Source organism: Dasypus novemcinctus, chromosome 3 (genome assembly GCF_030445035.2).
Source record: "Dasypus novemcinctus isolate mDasNov1 chromosome 3, mDasNov1.1.hap2, whole genome shotgun sequence".
NCBI lineage: Eukaryota > Metazoa > Chordata > Mammalia > Cingulata > Dasypodidae > Dasypus > Dasypus novemcinctus.
The window spans coordinates 122,679,626-122,698,721 of NC_080675.1; the positions used below are offsets into that span (position 1 = coordinate 122,679,626).

The 19,096-nt window shown below is 43.1% G+C and overlaps 1 pseudogene; it reads left to right on the forward strand.

The window, feature by feature from the left end:
• LOC101438321 (long-chain fatty acid transport protein 2-like) overlaps positions 1 to 17,870 on the forward strand; it is a 46,428-nt pseudogene extending 28,558 nt beyond the window's left edge.
• Positions 17,871 to 19,096: the final 1,226 nt, after the last annotated feature.

Genomic DNA, 19,096 nt, shown 5'->3' on the forward strand with positions numbered 1-19,096 from the left:
AACCCGTCAAGATAAAATGATGACCAGACAGCAACAAAAATCTACAAACCAAACCAGTAATCAGGAAAACATGGCTGAATCCAATGAACAAAATAAAAATCAGGAAGGGGAGCAGAACTTAGCACAAGGAATGAAAGATCTCAGAACATTTATCACTGACAAATTTAATGAAGTAAAGGAAGAGGTTAACAACATGAAGACAACACTTGGAGGGGAAATTGCAGACATACGCAAAAAGATAACAGATATGATGGGAATGAACACCACAGTTCAAGAAATCAAAAATACACTTGCAGCAAATATCAGCAGACTAGAAGAGGCAGAGCAGAGAATTAGTGATGTGGAGGACAGTACATCAGAAATCAAACAGATAGTAGAATTGGTCGATAAAAAGATAGAAAAAATCCAGCTAGGACTTAGGGACCTGAAAGATAATGCAAAACGCTCAAACATATGTATTATAGGCATTCCAGAAGGAGAAGAGAAGGGAAAGGGGTCAGGGGAGTGTTGCAGGAAATAATGGCTGAAAACTTCCCAAATCTACTGAAAGAGACAGATGTACATATCCAAGAAGCACAGTGCACCCCAATCATCATAAACCCCAACAGGCCCTCCCCAAGACATATATTTGTCAAATTATCCAAAACTCAAGACAAAGAGAAAATTCTAAACGCAGCAGGAGAACAGAAAACCATCACATACAAGGGAAGCTCCATAAGATTAAGTGCTGATTTCTCATCTGAAACCATGGAGGCAAGAAGGCAGCGGTATGATATAGTCAAGGTACTAAAGGAAAAATCTTTCCAACCAAGAATACTCTATCCAGCTACACTAGCATTCAAAAATGATGGAGAGTTCAAAATATTCGCAGATAAACAGAAAATGAAAGAGTATGCCAACAAGAAACCTCCGCTTCAAGAAATTCTAAAGGGAGTTCTGCAAGAAGAAAGGAAAAAACAGGATAGGCAGAGTTGGAGGAGAGTGTAAGAGCAACAAAAAAGACAAAAAGAGAAGGGAAAAAAAAAAAGCAAACAAAATATGACAAACACAAGTCCAGTCAAAATATGGCTAACACAAATAATTCCTTAAAAGTAATAACACTGAATGTCAACGGATTAAAATCACCTATCAAAAGATTCAGACTGGGACATTGGATAAGGAAATATGACCCATCTATTTACTGTCTACAAGAGACACATCTTAGACCCAGAGACTCATGGAGGTTGAAAGTGAATGGTTGGAAAACAATCATACAAGCAAACAATAACCAAAAAAAGGCAGGAGTAGCTTATTCATATCAGACAAAATAGACTTTAAATGCGAAACAATTGTGAGAGACAAAGAAGGATACTACATTTTAGTGAAAGGGACAATCTGTCAAGAAGATTGAACAATCATAAATATTTATGCTTCTAGCAAGGGCGCCTCTAAATACGTGAGGCAAACGCTGGAAAAACTAAGTGAAAGAATAGATGCATCTACAATTATAGTGGGGGATTTTAATACACCACTATCAACTCTGGACAGAACATCTCAAAAGAGAATCACTAAAGAAACAAAACATTTGAACAGTATATTAGAGGAGCTGGATCTAACAGACATATATAGATCATTACACCCAAACACAGCAGGATATACATTTTTCTCAAGCGCTCATGGATCATTCTCCAAGATAGACCATATGCTAGGCCACAAAAAAAGGTTTAATGAATTCAGAAAGATTGAAATCATACAAAATAATATCTCTGACCACAGTGGAGTGAAGCTGGAAATTTGCAAGGGTCAGAGGCCCAGATTTCACACCATGATTTGGAAATTATACAGCATGCTCTTAGAAAAACAGTGGGTCAAAGAGGGAATCTAAAAAGAAATCAGTGACTACCTTGAAACAAATGATAACACAACATACCAAAATTTATGGGATGCAGCAAAAGCAGTACTGAGAGGTAAATTTATAGCCATAAATTCATGTATCAAAAAAGAAGAAAGAGCAAAAATTGAAGAACTATCTGCACATTTGGAGGAATTAGAAAAAAAACAACAAAGTAATCCAACAGGAAGAAGAAGAAAGGAAATAACAAAGATAAGAGCAGAACTACATGAAATAGAAAATAAGAAAGCACTTGAAAAGATAAACAAGACCAAGAGCTGGTTTTTTGAGAAGATCAACAAAATTGACAAACCTTTAGCGAGACTAACAAAGAAAAAAAGAGAGAAGATGCAAATACACAAAATAAGAAATGAGAAAGGAGATATCACCACTGACCCCACAGAAATAAAGACTATCATAAGAGGATACTTTGAAAAACTATATTCCAACAAAAATGACAATTCAGAGGAAATGGACAAATTCCTAGAAACACAAAAGCAGCCCATATTGGCGAAAGAAGAAATTGATGATCTCAACAAACCAATCACAAGTAAAGAGATAGAATCTGTCATTAAAAACTTCCCAACGAAGAAGAGCCCAGGGCCAGACGGCTTCACAGGTGAATTCTACAAAACATTCCGGAAAGAAATAACACCAATCCTACTGAAACTATACCAAAAAATCGAAACAGAAGGAACATTGCCTAACTCCTCCTATGATGCCAACATTACCCTAGTACCAAAGCCAAACAAACACACCACAAGAAAGGAAAATTACAGGCCAATTTCTCTAATGAACCTAGAAAAAAAAAATACTTAACAATATACTTGCTAATCATATACAACAACACATTAAACGAATTATACACCACGACCAAGTGGGATTCATTCCAGGTATGCAAGGATGGTTCAACATAAGAAAATCAATCAATGTAATACACCATATAAACAGATTGAAGGGAAAAAATCACATGATTTTATCTATAGATGCAGAAAAAGCATTTGACAAAATACAGCACCCTTTCTTGATAAAAATACTCCAAAAGATCGGAATACAAGGAAATTTTTTGAACATGATAAAGAGTATATATGAAAAACCTACAGCCAACATTGTTTACAATGGAGAAATCCTAAAATCCTTCCCTCTAAAGTCAGGAACAAGACAAGGATGCCCATTGTCTCCCCTTCTATTTAACATTGTCTTAGAAGTACTAGCTGGAGCACTGAGGCAAGAACCAGATATAAAAGGTATTCAAATTGGAAAGGAAGAAGTCAAAATTTCATTATTTGCAGATGACATGATCCTATACATAGAAAACCCTGAGAGATCTACAACAAAGCTTCTAGAACTCATAAATGAGTTTAGTAAAGTCGTAGATTATAACATCAATGCGCAAAATCAGTAGCATTTCTGTACACCAATAATGAGCAAGATCAGGAGGAAATCAAGAAAAAAATACCATTTACAATAGTAAATAAAAAAATCAAATATTTAGGAATAAATTTAAAGATGTAAAAAACTTATACACTGACAACTATACAAGACTGTTCAAGGAAATCAAAGAAGACCTAAATAAATGGAAGAATATTCCTTGTTCATGGATAGGAAGACTAAATATTATTAAGATGTCTATCCTAACAAAACTGATCTACACATTCAATGCAATCCCAATAAAAATCAACACAGCCTTCTTTAAGGAACTAGAAAAACTAACTATGAAATTTATTTGGAAAGGAAAGAGGCCCCAAATAGCCAAAGACATATTGGAAAAGAAAAACGTAATTGGAGGAATCACACTACCTGACTTCAAAACATACTACAAAGCTACAGGAGTGAAAAGAGCATGGTATTGGCATAAGGAGAGACACACAGACCAATGGAATCAAATTGAAAGTTCTGATATAGAACCTCATATATATAGCTGTTGGCCTCTGCTGCGGCACTGCAGGCGGGTCACTGCAGGCGAGTCGCTGCCGGGGATCGGGCCTACGCCACGGCCTGACCGGGGCGGCAGCGGGCGGCTCAAGGCTTGGTGGGGACGCGCGGTTCGATGGAGGAAAAACCACAGAGACGAGGTCTATGCGCAGGTCTGATTTTATTCGGGAAGTACATGGGGTTTTATAGTGTCATGGAGGCAGGGAGGTTGTGGGAGGGGCATGTCCGCGGGGCAGCTGAGGATTGGCTGCAGAGGCAAGGGTGGACCTGCGGTTTATGACGTAAGCCATTGATGGCAGAGGGGGTTGTTTCCGAGGTTGTGCCGGGGCGGATACGGGATGAGGGCGGTTGAAATGAGGCGGGGAGAACAGCGATCGGCTGGGAGGGGGAAGATAACAGTGGCTGGGAGGAGGGGCGGAGGGAGGCAGCAGCACAAACTGCTGCTGAGAAGGGCCATAATACAGGGAGGTTACGAGGAACAGGCGGGCAAAGTATAAGGAAGTGAAAGGCAGGGTGGGAGCAGGGGACATATAGCCATATAATACTCGATAAAGCCACCAAACCCTCTCAACTGGGAGAGAATGGCCTATTCAACAAATGGTGCCTGGAGAACTGGATATCCATATGTAGAAGAATGAAAGAGGATTACCATCTCACACCTTATACAAAGTCAACTCAAGATGGGTCAAAGACCTAAATATAAGAGCCAAGACCATCAAGACCTTGGAAAGCAGTGTAAGGAAATATCTACAGGACCTTGTAATAGGAAATGGCTTCATGAATATCACACCAAAAGCACGAGCAGCAAAAGAACTAATAGATAAATGGGACTTCCTCAAAATTAAAGCCTTCTGCACCTCAAAGGAGTTTGTCAAGAAAGTAAAAAGGGAAATATTTGGGAGAAAATATTTGGCAACCATATATCTCATAAGAGACTTATAACTTGCATATATAAAGAACTCATATATCTTGAAAATAAAAAGATAAACAACCCATTTTAAAAATGGGAAAAAGATTTAAACAGACACTTCTCCAAAGAAGAAATACAAATGGCTAAAAAGCACATGTAAAAATGCTCCAAATCTCTAGCTATCAGGGAAATGCAAATCAAAACTACAATGAGATACCATCTTACTCCCATAAGATTGGCAGCTATGAAAAAAACAGAAGAATACAAATGCTGGAGAGGATGTGAAGAAAGGGGAACACTCATCCACTGCTGGTGGGAATGCAGAAGGATCCAACCATTCTGGAGGACAGTTTGGCGGTTTCTCAAAAAACTAACCATAGATTTGCCATATGACCCAGCAATACCACTACTGGGTATATACCCAGCAGAACTGAAAACAAGGACACAAACCGATATATGCACACCAATGTTCATAGCAGCATTGTTCACTATCGCCAAAAGTTGGAATCAACCCAAATGCCCATCAACAGATGAGTGCATCAATAAAATGTGGTATATACATACAATGGAATACTACTCGGCTTTAAGAACAAATACACTACAAACACACGTGATAACACGGATGAATCTTGAGAACCTTATGCTGAGTGAAGCAACCCAGGCATTGAAGGACAAATACTACATGACCTCAATGATATGAAATAAGCAAGCTGCCTCAGAGAGCTAGAGACTGGAAGATAGGCTTACAGGAAATCGGGGGGTGGAGGAAGGATGTGAGCCGACGTCTGCAGGGGTGCAATCTATGATGAGCTGGCAGTAAGTATGAGCACAAAGAAGAGATAGAATGGGGGCAAGGGGTTGTCTTTGGGTGGGGCTTTGTGGGTTTGAGGGGGGCTGGGGATGGGCAGATGGGTAATATTGCCCAAGAAATTGTGGGGAGGGAGGAGCAACATACGAACATAGGAGAGTGTCAGGTGTTGGTTGAGAGTAAAATGCTGAGAAAACTGTTTCAAAATATAATTAAGAGGGTTACCTGTTTAGGATGCTCAGAGGGGATGGTCTGACACAGGACGGACTCCTGGGGAATGTCTGAATGCTCATTTTGCCAGGGTGGGTTGTACCATTGGATAGAGACCCAAGTAGTGAGAGTGGGGGTGGACCCATATCCTGGGGAGGACTAATGCCATCAAAAAAGAGGGAACTGTATCTCTTGAGAGAAAGGATGGCTTCCAGGGCATTAGGGCAGTTGTGCAAGTCAGGCCCTGAACACTGCTGCAAGTATCTCTGGACGTGGCTCCCCGGGAAATGGAGATTGGCTGTCGCTGTGGGCCCCAAGGGGAAGGGAAAATGGATGTTGAATGGATGGAACCAAGGTAAATGTGGGGGTAAGAGAGGAGTTTCACGAGAGTACACAAGGATGGATATAAAACATGTAATATTACACCAAAAACATATAGGGGATGACAGACTAATAATGTAAACCATAATGTAAAACATAGGATAACTAAAAAGTTAGAAACTGTGTATCCTAAAGTATGGACCACAATGTAAACACAGATGTCACCTTGTTTGAAAGCTATTGTCTCAGAGTCTGTACATCAGTTTAAGTAAATATGATATGAATAAGTTATAAGAATATCACTGTGGAAGGGAAAAGGTTTTATGGTGGATGTGTGGGAGTACTGTATATTGTATATATGAATTACTGTGATCTCAGACTCTTGTAAAGAGAAGCTCAATAATTAGGAAAAAAGAAAAGAAAAAGATAGGATGTAGAATTTTTCCAAATCAATACGTATTCTATATCTAATCTTTAAACCCATAGCTATATTCCATTTTACTAGTAAGGGATCCTGACATTATAGTGGGCTTCACTTTTCAGGAAGTTTTAGTTACAGAGTGGTTCAGCAATGGCAGTGGAGGAATACAGGTATAGGATGTTATTGACAGGTGATATATGGTTGACAGGGAGTTATACAGGGCATATGTCCAGGGTGCATGGTAATGTTTGGATATACTCATAGTGGCAACAATTAAAAACAACAGCTTAGGGGCTACTGGGTTCCTGGCCAGGGGGGCTCTGTCGTGGTCCCTAGGGGAGCAGCGGCAGTCCCCCAGGTGCAACAGTAAGGACCAGGAAGGAATGAGGGTCCAACAGTGAGCCCTGATACTCATGACTATGCTTGTGAGTCCATACACCTGAAATAAGAACAAGGCCTAGAGCAGCACTATGCCTAGGAATTTCCTCCTGACAGCCTTCATGTTACTCAAATGTGGCCAGTCTCGAAGACAAACTCAGCATGTAAATGCAATGCATTCCCCCCAGCGTGGGACATGACATCCGGGGATGAGCCTCCCTGGCACCGAGGGATCACTACCAAGTACCAGCTGATGATGCAACTAGAAAATGACCTGAATTAAAGGTTCAACGCGGACCAGCAGAATATCCCTGCCGCATTATATAATAACAGGAGTTTAAAATGCTGTTTGACCTAATGTAAGGGGGAAATGGAAAGGAGAAATGAGTTTATATGGCTATGAGTCTCTAAAAAAGAGTCTGGAGATTATCAGAAGGATTGCCCTTATGCACACCTGAGCAGAGTCTCAGAGACAGATAAAGTAGATACAACCCCAAGTATTGGTTCTTTTTTTTTTTTTTTTTTTTAAAGATTTATTTTTTATTTTATTTAATTCCCCTCCCCTCCCCCAGTTGTCTGTTTTCTGTGTCTTTTTGCTGCGTCTTGTTTCTTGTTTCTTTGTCCGCTTCTGTTGTCGTCAGCGGCACGGGAAGTGTGGGAGGCGCCATTCCTGGGCAGGCTGCTCCCTCCTTCGCGCTGGGCGGCTCTCCTTATGGGTGCACTCCTTGCGCGTGGGGCTCCCCTACGCGGGGGACACCCTGCGTGGCACGGCACTCCTTGCGCGCATCAGCACTGCGCATGGGCCAGCTCCACACGGGTCAAGGAGGCCCGGGGCTTGAACCGCGGGCCTCCCATGTGGTAGACGGACGCCCTAACCACTGGGCCAAAGTCCGTTTCCCAGTATTGGTTCTTTTGAGGGCTAAAGAGACCCACAGGTTCTATGGTCATGGCAGATGGGGTTCACTGCCATGTCAGTTGGCCCTTCTTTGGAGCTGGTGTTTCTGTGTGATGGAGCTGGACACAGATGGGATCTCTTTTCACAAGACTTTCATGCTCCTTTACTGGAATTGTAGTTGGTGCTGGGGTTTAAGATATATCTAGGGGATTTGAATCTCTGGACTGACAATATGATAGCCAGGCCCTGAGCCTCAACAGACTTCAGCTCCTACACTCTGATTTATTGGACTTACCCTACTCAGCTGACATGGAGTTGAAGAATGTCAACCACCACACCATGGAGCCTAGAGTGCCTGCAACTGAAAGCAGGAGGATTGCATCCAGTATCCATGTGGAATCTAAGCCTCCTCTTGACATAGATGGACACAACCAATCCAAGGTCCACAGAGAAATTGTGGCATTGGTGTGGGAAAAGTGGCCATGGTGGCTGCTGGGTGCGGGGAAAGGGAGGAAGAGATGAGATGCAGAGGCGTTTTCGGGACTTGGAGTTGTCCTGGGTGGTGCTTCAGGGACAATTACCAGACATTGTATATCCTCCCAGGGCCCACTGGATGCAACGTGGGAGAGTATGGGCTATGATGTGGACCATTGAACATGAGGTGCAGCGATGCCCAGAGGTATACTTACCAAATGCAATGGATGTGTCATGATGATGGGAGAGAGTGTTGCTGTGGGGGGAGCGGTGGGGTAGGGGCGGTGGGGTTGAATGAGACCTCATATTTTTTTAATGTAATATTTTTTAAAAATGAATAAAAAATTTTTTAAAAAAAGGAAAAAACAAGATTAAAAACTCATTTGTGGGGAGTGGATATGGCTCAAGTCGTCAAGTACCTGTTTCCCACATGGGAGATCCTGGGTTGGGTCCCCGGTCCCTCCTTAAAAAACAAAAGTAAACAACCAGCAAATGAAAAAACCAACTCAGGGGAACCGATGTGACTCAGTGATTGAGCACCAGCTTCCCACATACAGGGTCCTGGGTCAAAACTCATTTGTGGTATGCACACCAAAAGACATGTACAAGAATGTTCATAGCAGCTTTATTTGAAATAGTCCAAAAACTCTCCAATTGCCCATTAACAGGAAGCTATATAAATAAATTGTTATATTCATACTAGGGACAACTGCACAGCAGTAAGAAGAGCAAGTTCTTGACACACATCAACGTGGATGGATGAATATCACAGGCATTATGCTGATGAAAGAAGCAGACCCAAAGGAGGACATTTATTTCGGTTATTTTAAGTTTGGCTAATTGACAGTGATAAAAGTCAGAACAGTGGTTAACTTCATGAGGTGATGGGTATTGACTGGAAAGGGGCAGGAGGAAACTTTTTAGGGTGATGAAAAAGTTTCATATCTTGGCATAGGTGGTAGTTATGTGGGTGTATACATACACAACTGTTCACCAGGCTGTACCTTTAAGATGTATGCATGTTATGTACTTGACTGCATATAGCTTCTACCACAGTAAAAAGAAAAAATGTGAGAGAATTTTACTAAAATGATATATTTTAATTTTGCTAGAAAGTAGTAACTTATGAGCTGATTAAATATGATGCGGAGAGAGAGGAACCTGTTCGAGATGGAAATGGATATTGCATCAGAGTTCCCAAAGGTACAGTGGACTTTTGTTAAATTAATCAGTGTTTTTTTTTTACCTTAGCTAACTGACTTTTAAGGACTAACGTATCATTGCTAAAATGAATGCATGGAAAAATATGTCAGAGCTAAAATGGTTACAGAGATGCCAAAAAATGCCATTTTACCACTACATTTTGCATCATTACAGTTTTAAACCTAACTTAGCAACATCTTGCTTATGAGGTAAGCATTTTGTGGGAAGGGATATGTAATAATGGTTGCAAAATTAAACTTAGCTTTAGGTGGTCTTTTAAGTTTAAACTACTGTGTATTTGTCTGTGTGAATCATGCAGTAAAGAATAGCATTAAAAGAAGTACAAATATGTGGCCAAAGAGAATAATGTACTGTATATGTGAGGACATGATATACAAGGTATATGTAAATATGGGTGGAAAACAACACTTCCTGCAGCCAGCTTATAGCCAGAGGGTTGAATAACACCAGATTTAAGAGAAGGTTGATAGTAAAATTTGCTTCCTGATAGCAAATAAAATATTATTTTCTTTTCCTTTAGGTGAAGTGGGACTCCTTGTTTGCGAAATCACACGACATACACCATTTAGTGGCTATGCTGGAGCAAAGACTCAGAAAAGGAAAAACTGAGAGATGTCTTTAAAAAAGGAGATGTCTATTTCAACACTGGAGATCTTTTAATGATTGACCACAAAAATTTCATCTATTTCCACGACAGAGTTGGAGATACATTCCGGTTGGTTTCTCTGGATTAGTGAGCTGGAAATAAGCAGATGCTCAGTTTGGCTTAAGACAGACATTGGAATTGCATTCCACTTTCGTTAATGGTGTTTATTTCCTTTTATCTCTTTGACATGGTGATTCCACCATCTATAGTCCAGAGAATAAGAAGGGAAATAAGAAATATAACTCGGGAAACGGACTTTGGCCCAGTGGTTAGGGCTTCCGTCTACCATATGGGAGGTCCGCGGTTCAAACCCTGGGCCTCCTTGACCTGTGTGGAGCTGGCCATGCGCAGTGCTGATGCGCGCAAGGAGTGCCGTGCCACGCAAGGGTGTCCCCCGCGTAGGGGAGCCCCACACGCAAGGAGTGCGCCCGTGAGGAAAGCTGCCCAGTGTGAAAAGAAAGTGCAGCCTGCCCAGGAATGGCGCCTCCCACACTTCCCGTGCCGCTGACGACAACAGAAGCGGACAAAGAAACAAGATGCAGCAAATAGACACCAAGAACAGACAACCAGGGGAGGGGGGGAAATTAAATAAATAAATAAATCTTTAAAAAAAAAAAAAAAAAGAAAGAAATATAACTCTTATGTTCAGGTCATTTCTTTTCGGTTCAGTAACACCAGATGAGAATATAGCAGGAAACCTGTGTCTGATTTTTGGAGTCTGAAAATCTTAGTCCATCCAGCTCTTCTTATTTGTCCTTTGTTCTTACTGGCCCCTTAGGACAGCCAGGGATTTTCACACTGTTTCCAATCATGGACTTTTTTCAGATAAAATGGAATGCAAATTAAGGTGGCGCTGCTCTGGTTGAAAAGGAGGTGAGGCATTCAGAACCCCACCTGCCCACCTCCCTCTTACTCTGTCTTCCTCCAGGGGTTTCCCACAGAACCCCCCAGGTCAGCACGATGAGTTTGAAAATCTTTATATGAGACCTTCATGGTCTACTCAATCCCAACAGCAGCACAATGCAGACTTTCTTCTTGTGTAAACTCCTTGAGGACGGCTCTGTGCTTTTTGTTACTCCACTCCCGCTGCCAGGACTCAGTACAGTGTCTAACACTCATAATTATTGGTTAAGGAAGAAAGGAAATTGCCAGATAGGAGACCCAAGCCCCCAGGCCTCTGCCTCTGATCAGCTGTGTGATCAAGACAGGTAACCTTCTCCCCTCAGTTCTTTCATTTACGAAATGATTGTCCGAGTCATTTCAAGGTCCCCTCCATCTGTAATATCCATAATTAAAGCATGATTTTTGCTTTCTAATTAAAAGCTTTCTCATTCCCACAAGAGTCAGAAATACAAGTATAAAGTTGTATTAAATAGAAGTTTACAAACTGAATTAGAAAGCAATATAAGTTAGCAAATGAGAAAAATAAGAGGCCTAAACACAGCAAGACTTGTTGAGGTTTATCTGTGATTTCTAGTGCCTTTCTTAGGCCAGGGCTGTATTGTAACATTAGAACATTCTGTGTATTATGCTTCATGTGGCAAGATTGAAATTCCACATTTTATTACTTAGGCCTGTGTCCTTGCCTTTTACTCTCCAAGCAATGATGTCTTTCCCATGACTAAGTTGGGAGTTTGGGGGCCAAGATAGGGAAGAGAAGACCAGCCACCCCGCAGGGTTCTGAAGGAATCACTTGTTCTCTGTCAGTCAACCTGGACCACAAACCAGTGGCTTCTGCTGACCATTGCCTTTTTTCCCAGGTGGAAAGGAGAAAATGTGGCTACCACTGAAGTCGCTGACATACTGGGTCTGGTTGACTTTATCCAGGAAGTGAATGTCTTTGGAGTGCCTGTGCCAGGTACACACAGAGATATTATAAACCTAGGCCTAATTCAGTACAGTGTCTGAAAAGAATTTTAACCTCGGGGCAGAGCTTGTCATTTCTTTCTCCTGCCGGCTGGACAAGTCCTGGTTCAGCCCCGAGCTGTTCTTGGGCTCTCAGGCCAGCTAAGTCTCTCTAAGTTGCAAGGTCCCATGCTGCGTTTGACATGCCTTGAGAAAGATGTGTCATGCTCGAGAGCTGGGAAAAGGTGTCTTGGACTTGGAACTAGGACACAAATCGGAGCAAGTGTAGTTGCTAAAGTTTAAATGGGGAAAGAGCTGATTTCATCCAGACTGTTCTTTTAAAGCAGGTCCCCCACTCTGTTTCAAAATCATCATACAGCATGTTGTCAACAAGCCTTCCCCTGACTCTCTTCTTCTGCCCAGAGAGTGAGGTGTGCCACGGTCTGAGTTTGAGTCCAGGCTCCAGCACACTGGCTGCTTTGCTTCAAGCAAATCACTAAATTTAGGGATCATATGTGCCCTGTGGTTAAGATTGTCTAGAAAACTAATTCACTGTAATTATAAAATACAAAATATATATTTATAAATACATATGAGAATAAATCATTTTTAATTCTAAAAACTCCAAATCAATGTCCAAATACAAGGTGCTCAGGATAGTTTTTCCCCAGAATTCAGTATTCAGGATTCTCACCCATGATAAAGTGGAGCTCTAAAGTTCCCTTTTCACATGCCCTTGTGCTATCCTAGTTTAAAGAATATTGGTGAATTTCTCTTGCCTGCTTCTCTCCAGCTCTGTGACAATGACACGATGAGAGGCATAGCCACATCTCAGGCCATGGAGTGTGAGGGGTGCAGAATACTCATCATGCGAGTCCCGAGGAGAGAGCGCTGGACCTTGGGCTGGACTAGCACATGTTCTTGAGTCATGGTTGCCAGGCTCACAGACCCCGCCTGGAATGTTGTGTGCACTTCTAGAGGCTGAAGCTTACAAGGGTGAAAACACAAAAGCAGATCTGGAAAAAATGGAGTGGAATACCACGCCGCACCCACTAGAATGGCCATTATTAAAGAAAACAAAAAACAAAAGGGAAAATAACGAATGTTAGTGAGGATGTGGAGAAATAGGAACCCTTGTCCATTTTTGGTGGGGAAGTTGTACAACCACTGTGGAGAACATTTCAAGAGTTCCTGAGAAAGTTAATACAAAATATCATATGACCCAGCAATCCCAGTTCTAAGTATATATCTAAAAGAATTAAAATTAGGAACTCAAACAGATATTTGAACACCAGTGTTCACAACAGCATTGTTCAGAATAGGAAAAAGAAGATGCAATCCAGTGTCCATCAACAGAAGAATGGATAAACAAAATGTGTTATATATAAACAATGGAATACTATTAAGCCATAAAAAGGAGTGATGTCCTGACACCTATGACAACATGGTTGTACTTCAAAGCATTATATTGCACGAAATAAACCAGACACAAAAGAACACATGTTGTATGATTTCACTTACATGAATTATCTGGAATAAGAGAATATATAAAGATAGAAAGTAGATTACAGGTTAGCAGAGGTTGGTGTTTGGGAAGGGACATATGCAGAGTTATTGCTTAATGGTACAGAGATTCTATTTAGGGTGGCAGAAAAGTTTCAGTAATGGATTTTGGTGATGGTGGCACAATATTGTGAATGTAATTATCATGTAGGCTGAATTGTCTGCGTTATGGTGATTAACATGAGAAATGTACACGTTACCACAATTAAAAAAAAAAAAAAAGGAATGGAAGGAACTAGCCCAGGCCTCCTCCAAGTGGAGTCCATAGACTGACAGCTTCACCCAGGAGCTTGTTGGAAGTGCAGTTTCTGAGGCCCACTCCAGACCTCCTGAATCAGAGGGGGCCGGGCCCAGGAGCTGCGTGTTAACAAGCTGTCCCAGTCAGTGCTGGAAACACTAACATCTGAGAAGCACCGAAGCCCAGACCTAATGGATCTCTGGGGTTTGGATCTCAGAGTCTGTATGTCTGTATGTGTGTGTGTGTTTTCTTTGATTTTTAATTTTATATCAGTGAAATAGCATAAAAATTGCCATTTTCAAAAAGCAATTTTAAGTGTACAGTTCAGTGTCATTAACTACATTAACAGTCTTGTACAACTACCACCACTATCTATTTCCAGAATTTTTCATCACTCCAAACAGAAATTCAGTACCCATTAAGCAGTAACTGCCCAGTCCCCCTTCTCCCCATCCTCTGGTCACATCTAATCTATCTCATGTCTCTATGAATTTGCAGATTCTAGATATTTCATGTAACTGGAATCATAAAATATTTGTCCTTCTGTGTCCAGCTTATTCACTTAGCGTGTTTTTACAGCTCACCCTCGTCAAAGCATGTTTCAGAGCTTCAGTCCTTTGAGAGATTCCAAAAGCTAGGGCCCAGGTGACGAAGGCCGGCTCCTTCCCCGGCTCTGATTACAGCTAAGTAGTTGAGGGAAGTGGAGCTGGACTCCCGCTGGGTTGGTTGGACCAGGCAGAAGATAGATTAATACCTAATTACTACTGTCCTCCCAAAGAAAACTATGGTAATTGTTCTAAACACCTCTCCATTCAAGGCCCTACCGGAGAGGGAAGAGAGAACTGTTATTAGGCTCTGCTTTCTCTGTGGACAGCAGAGCCTCTCAGGACTAAGGGGCATCAATGCGAGGGCACAAAATGACTCGCCCTTGCACCTCGCCTTCACCCTCCTGTCCCTCAGCTTCCCTGAAATGCAGGGAGGCAAAGCTATCAGGACGCTTGATTAAATAAGTAAGTCTCAAAGGTGGCGTTTGTGCCTGGGGGAGCCGCAGACCTGACACTGCAACCTAAAGAGCAACCTGAGCGCAGCAATTCGTGGTGTGGAAGAAGGACTATTGACTGGAGTCCCCAAGACCTTCCGCTCGCCACCAGTCTGACCTGCCTCCCGCTCCACAGCTTTCCTTCTAGGCTGCTAAGGAGAAGGATGCTGATGACAGGCCCAGGTCTGGAGCCAGCCTGCCTGGATTCAGTTTCCCACCCTGCCTAGAAGTCACTGTGTGACCTACCTTCAACTAGTCTCTTAGCATCTTTAAGCCTAGGTTTCTTCATCTGCAAAGGGGCGATGACATCTGTACCACTTCAGAGGGTTGTTGTGAGGATTAAATACAATAATCCATGAAACACACTTAGCGCAAGGCCTGGCACATAATAAAGATTCGATCAGTGCATAGCAATTACGTTCACTTTAGAGTAACTTCAATATAAAAATTTGAAATAACAATTCCAGCCATCTGAAAGAAGCCCATGCCATAACATTGTCTCGGCTCACAGTTCCTTAAATTGAAGCATCATAAATAAATAGCTATGACACGTGATTTTTCTCACTTTATTTGTAGGTCACGAGGGTCGAATTGGCATGGCTTCGATCAAGTTGAAGGAGGACCATGAATTTGATGGACAGAAACTTTTCAGACAAATTGCCCATTACCTGCCTAGTTACGCAAGGCCCCGGTTTATAAGAATACAGGTGAGACCCCTTGTTATCAAGGTCAATCATCTTTTCTCCTGAAGACCACTGTCTCTCAGAGAACAACTCCCCTCCTACCATGGTGACCACGTCAGCCAATTTTTCACTCCCTTTCCAGGAAGCCCAGAAAGGAGTGTCATGGATAAAAAGGAAGGAGAAATAACGAAGTACAGCGAGCAGAAACCCAATCCTAATCCCTTTCTCCTTAAAATGACAGGCCAGTTCATTCAACAAATAACTCACTAAGTCTGTTTGATAAGGTATGACAATCACTTAACACTGAAACATTCTGACTCTCCTATTTTTGTTTCCAGCCTTAACGAATGGAAGAATCCACTGAAGTCCTACCCTTGCTATGGTGTGAATGTTAATGTGGCATCATTAGCCAAGGGCTCAATTTTTATCACTAGAGGGATTGGTTTTTTCCTTTCTCAAACATTAACCCTCTGGTTAAACACTCTGACTGTCAGACTTTAAGCTCTGTGATTCTGCTTCTGAAAACTTGAGAAGACAAATGTGAGGAGTCCACAGATTGCTGAGATTACAGGGTTATGTCTCTTGATACTCCTAAGAACCAACATTCACTTTGCAACTAGATGGTAGAAAGACATGAGATGGCCTCCAATCACCACCTTTTAACTGGAAGAGAAACCAGTCTTCAGCCTTACAAACAGGCTGAAAAAGAGTTGTCTGTGCATAAATGGTCTCTTTTCCCCACCCCCACCACTAATCAGCTATTCCAGTAATACCTGAAGCTTCACCCACTGCCCACCGCTGCTGGGAAATCTACAGGTGCGGTCACCCCTCCGGCTGAAGTGTGGTTTGCTGGCCTGGTGGGGGAGCAGCCGTAGCAGGCCAAGCCGCTGCCCCCATAATAGGGTGGCTGGTCGGACTCACCGCCACCCCTGAAGGGAGCTCGGCATGGGCGCAGAGTGCCCTCGGGTCTCCCCTTCTCGGCAGCCATGCTTCCGCGGCCGCCCCTCCTCCCGGATGGCGTTACACGATGCCTGTGGGGCGGCACCCTTCTTCTTCTTTCTCCCTGCGCAGGCGCAGGGCGGAAAACTCCAGTCTGCCCTTTTCCCCTCTCCCGACGGCAGCAACAGCCAGGCGTGGGCGGAAAATTCCAGTCTGCCCTTTTCCCTCCCCCCCCCCCCCCACAGCAGCAACAGCCAGGCCTGGGCGGGAAACTCAAGTCTGCCCTCCACCCCAGCAACAGCAGCCACCAATCCCTAAACCCTGCCCCTTCCCCCAGCAACAGCGACAGCCAATCCCTAACCACCACCCCTCCCCCGTCCAGTACCGCCCACTGACCTTTCTCCGGCAACCAATCAGAACAGGGCGTGGCTTCGACCAATCAGCCTTCCCCAGCCCCTATAAAACTGTTGCCTCTTCTTCAATAAAGTGGACTTGCGTGTTTACCTCGTCTCCGAGGTAGTTCTTCTGCCGTGCGCCCTCCAGTCCTGAGAGCCCCTGACAAGGGCCTAGCCTCCCTTGTCCCCAGTTCGTCGCCTGCTTCTCCGGGCGACCCCTTCGTCGCCGGCTTCACCGGGCGACCCCTTCGTCGCCGGCTTCGCCGGGCGACCCCGTCAGCCAAACCACGCAACCCCTTGTGAGACCGATCCCTCGTCTGCTGCCGGACCGACCCCTCGTCCAGAGCTGGACCGATCCCTCGTCCCAAGCGGGACCGACCCCTCGTCCAGAGCTGGACCGACCCCTCGTCCTCAGTCAGACCCCACCTCTACCGACCGAGCAAGCCGCCGCATACAGGCACAAGCGTTTCACTGTTGACAGCCCCTCACTCCCCCACTCATCATCTTAAAGCATTTCAGGAAATGAAAAATACCCCCTGCAAATGGCCCCTAGTGGTGTTCTCAGAACAGGAGCTATCAGTGTCATAGGAAACTTCCCACAATTCTCAAATGAGCCAGGGATGCCACGCGGTTGCCAATGTCCCTGCCCCCACCCCTGCTGCCCACCCTGCCACTAATCTGTAAAACTATCACAATGTGGGTTTGTTGTTGGTTTTGTTTTGTTTTTTCAGGACAACATTGAGATCACTGGAACTTTTAAACACCACAAAGTGACCCTCGTGGAGGAGGGCTTTGACCCCGCAGTCGTCAAAGATGCCTTGTATTTCTTGGATGACAAAGCAAATATGTATGTACCTATGACTGAGGACATTTACAATGCCTTAAGTGATAAATGTCTGAAACTCTAAATATTCCCAAGAAGACAACTCATATATCCAGAAAGAAACGAAAAAGACCTAGCCTCATGACCTTGATTTGATTGAAGATTGTGAGGTACAATTTTTTATTTTAGGAAATTGGGCATACCAATAAGGGGAGATTTTTTTTTTTAATTACACCTGACCCTTTGCAAGCTAAAAGACTTAGCGATAACTTTTTTTTCAATTTACACCTACCGTTTGTATTTGCAAACTAAGCTTATTGGAAGGAAGACCTTATTTTTATTGTCTTTTTTCAAACCCCGGGCCTCCTTGACCCGTGTGGAGCTGGCCCATGTGCAGTGCTGATGCGCTCAAGGAGTGCCCTGCCATGCAGGGGTGTCCCCCGTGTAGGGGAGCCCCACGCGCAAGGAGTGCACCCATAAGGAGAGCTGCCCAGAGTGAAAGAAAGTGCAGCCTGCCCAGGAATGGCGCCGCCCACACTTCCTGTGCTGCTGACAACAGAAGCGGACAAAGAAACAAGACGCAGACAATAGACACAGAGAACAGACAACCGGGGGAGGGGGAGAATTAAATAAATAAATAAAAACAAAAACAAATGGTGCAGAGAGCAAGCTTACGCAAATATGGCAAAAATTTAAATTAAAATTACCAAATTTAGATGAAGGGATCTTGATGTTCATTGTACTGTTTAGCCTTTAAATTTCCAGTAGGTTTGAAAATTTTCAAAATAAAATTTGGAACACTGTTTCACAACCAGTAGAATGGCTATTATTTTAAAAGTGGAAGATAAGTGCTAGTGAGAATGTGGAGAAATATGTACCTTAGAATGTTGTAGGTGGGAATGTAAATTGGTGCAGCCTCTGGTAAATAGTCTGGCAGTTCCACAGAAAGTTAAACATAGAACTACCATATAATCCAGCAATCTCAATTTTAGGTGTATACCCAAAAAAATTGAAAGCAGGGATTCAGACAGATGTTTGTACACTTGTGTTTATAGCAGCATTTATTCATGACAGCCAAAAGGTAGAAGCAACCCAAATCCATCAACAAATTAATGGATAAACAAAATATGGTATATACATGTAATGGAATTATTCAGCCATAAAAATGAATGAAATTCTGATACTTGAAGATATCATGTTGAGTAAAATAAACCACATACAGGGAAGTGGCTAGGCTCAAGTGATAGGGCTTCTACCTACCATATGAGAGGACCTGGGTTCGATCCCTGGGGCCTCCTGGTGAAAAAGAAGAGAAAGCATGCCTGCACAGTGAGACAGTGCCAGCATAATGAGCAAAGTGCCCACATGGCGAGCCGAGTGCCCACATGAGTGCCTGCATGGTGAGCCAAGTGCCCATGTGAATGCCCAAGCGGTGAGCCGAGTGCCTGCGTGGTGAGTCAGTGCCCATGAGGCAAGCCA